This window comes from Hordeum vulgare, chromosome 5H (assembly GCF_904849725.1).
Source record: "Hordeum vulgare subsp. vulgare chromosome 5H, MorexV3_pseudomolecules_assembly, whole genome shotgun sequence".
Lineage (NCBI taxonomy): Eukaryota > Viridiplantae > Streptophyta > Magnoliopsida > Poales > Poaceae > Hordeum > Hordeum vulgare.
In genome coordinates this window covers 308,112,653-308,115,578 of record NC_058522.1, presented here as the reverse complement: position 1 = coordinate 308,115,578, position 2,926 = coordinate 308,112,653, and positions in this window count along the sequence as shown.

Sequence of the window (2,926 nt, the reverse complement as noted above, 5' to 3'; positions counted from 1 at the left end):
ACACAATCTCACGGGAATCCACCCGTCTTAACAACTAATGACCAATGATCCCAGTAACATGTTCGAGTAACTGTGTGGTTGTAACATCGGGGGGAATCCAGGTATCACCCTCGTTGGATTCCGAACGATGTATCCGTCAAGGTGGGCTTGGAGGAATCACCCTCGGGGGTCCCACAATTGAGGGGTTGCACGATAGAGGCATCGTCGGGAATGGTGAAAGAGGAATCACCCTCGATAACCACGACCGACTAGATGTACTACAGAGATATCACCAGGAGTACTCAGTGAGGTGTCACCCTTGGTACCCGATAGTATCCCTGTAGCGTCGTACAACTAAGGGGGGTGTATGTGTTGTGTCAGGTCTGGCTCGTCAATCAGGGATCGAGATTTGAAAGCAAGCGAGGCAACTGGACTACGGGGTCAGAGGGGATGACTGATCCACCTATACTAAGCAGATTTAAAATACAGAACTGAAAGTAGTAGTTCATAATAAATAGGCTATGCATCAGATATAGGAGCTAACTACAACAGTAGCAAAATACTAATGCAAGCAGTAGGAAGAAAGACATATCCGATATAGGAATGATCAAGGGGGGTTTGCTTGCATGGTTGCTCTGCAAACAAAAACGGATCCTCGACCGGGAAGTAGTCAATCGCCGGATTATCATCGGTCTCGGGGTTTACCGGTAAGAAGAGGGGGAAGAAACAATAAACAACAGCAACGGTGCAACACAAAGCATGACATGGCAAGATGTAGGCTAGACATGAGCTAACGCAACAACATCCATCATAGACGGGTCGGAAGAATATCTGACGATAGTTTCCGGGTCTCGGGCTACTACCGGACAGATGGAAAATGATGGAAATGTTCCATGTTTGCTACGCTAGGGACACGTGACACACGAATGGACCGTGTATCTGGGTTCGTCTCGTTCTGCTGACCTACTTTCATGTTGAAAATATTTTGATCTGACTTACGGATTAATTTTATATTCAATTTTAAAGTTTTATTCAATAATTAGGAATTAAAAACAGATTTAATTTGTTTAACTGAAAGCTATTATGACATCAGCATGTTTCATGCTGACATCAGCAGTTGACTGGTCAACTAACCACTGGGTACCATGTGTCATAGACACCATTTTTAATCAGGGTTAAATATTAATTAATCACATTAATTCAATGAGGACCCACGTGTCATACTCTAATAGGATAATTATTTATCTATATTAACATATTACTAATTTATCTATTTAATTAATTAACTAATTAAATAAATAATATATCTAATTATTTATTTATTTTATTAATAAAAACATATATATATTTAATATTTATTTTTATTTTTATGTTTTTAGGAGGGACCCCACCTGTCATTTGGTGGGAGTGGTGGGGCCCATACGTCATTGGGGCAACGAGAGTTACATATTCTATGCTACACGCACACACATCGTGTACACGTAATTATATCATATGTGCAGATATATATACATACACACATGCATATCTCTATTCATCTGCATAAACATACACTTTTACAGACATGGATACATTGCATACATATATATATATATTCTTACACACACGCGCATTTTTGGTTTCCCTTTCTTTTACAACACACAATTAAGAGGGGCGTCACCGGATCAAATGGAGAAGGTAGAGAGGGGGCTCACAGCTCCTATAGGGAGGAGGCAATGGGCTCGGTGAAGTGCGATGGCCGATGATGGTGGGGATGGCGCCGGTGGTGGCCGATGGGGATGAGCGTCGGGGCGGCGGAGGGCGCCGGCGTCGAGGCGGTGAAGCCCGGTGCGGCCCCAGCGAGGAACGGCCGGGCATATCGGCGGTTGCTGGCGGCGCAGCGACGATGGGGCGACGGTCGGCGGACCGGCGGGGAGGGGCCTCGGTGCGAGGCCCTAGCACGGCAGGGAGCTCGACCGGCGCGAGGTGGTGAGGGGACTGGAGCGGGATCTGGCGAGGTAGGCATCCGGGGCGAGGTCGTGAGGGACACGGGGGGGCTCGCCAGGGAGAGGAGGGGGCAGGGGGCGATGGGGGTCGAAGAGAGGAGGGCGAGGCGGTGGCTGCCGACGGGAGGTGGGGATCCTCGGTGGGGAGGAGTAGATCGAGGCCAGGGGGCTCGAGGGGAGGGGTGTGTCGTGAGTGGGTGACCGAGAGAGAGAGGGAGGGTCTCGGTGCGTGGGGGGTTCTCTCGGTGCATGGGGTTGGTGGGGGCTGGCGAGCGGGGGGTGAGCTCGAGGGGACGGGATCTGTAGGTGGGGGTTGGTGGGCGTGGGGTGGGTTCTAGCGGCGGTAGCCAGGGGAGTACCGAGGGTGATGGGAGGGATTAGGGTTCGACCCCCCTTGTTGGGCCGGTGGGGGAAATGGCCAGCTGGGCCACTTGGCCCAGTTGGTGAGGGGGTTTCCTTTCTCTCTCTTTTTTTCCATTTGTATTTCATTTTCAGTTTTATTTTACCCTTTTGCTTATTTCTTCATCTTTATATTTTTCTGCATTCTAGTTTAGAAAATATATTAACCATTATTTATCTGCTACAACTCAAACATTTTTATTTATTTTTTAAATTTGAAAATTTTATTCGTTTGTCCTTAAATTAAATATGATAACTGCTTTGATTTTTATTAACTGACAAATCTAGCTGAGTTAACTATGATGACCTAGCATCATTAGGATGTGGTTACTGTAGCTTAGCTACCGGGGTGTCACACAACCCTTCCCCTAGGAGTATGCATTTAGCACTTTGTTTCGATTACTAATAAAACTTTCGTAATAAGTATATGAGTGTTTCATGACTAATGTGAGTCCATGGTATAGATGCACTTTCACCTTCCACCGTTGCTAGATTCTCTAGTGTCGCGTGACTTTCGTCGGTACACAAACCCACCATATACCTTCCTCAAAACAGCCACCATA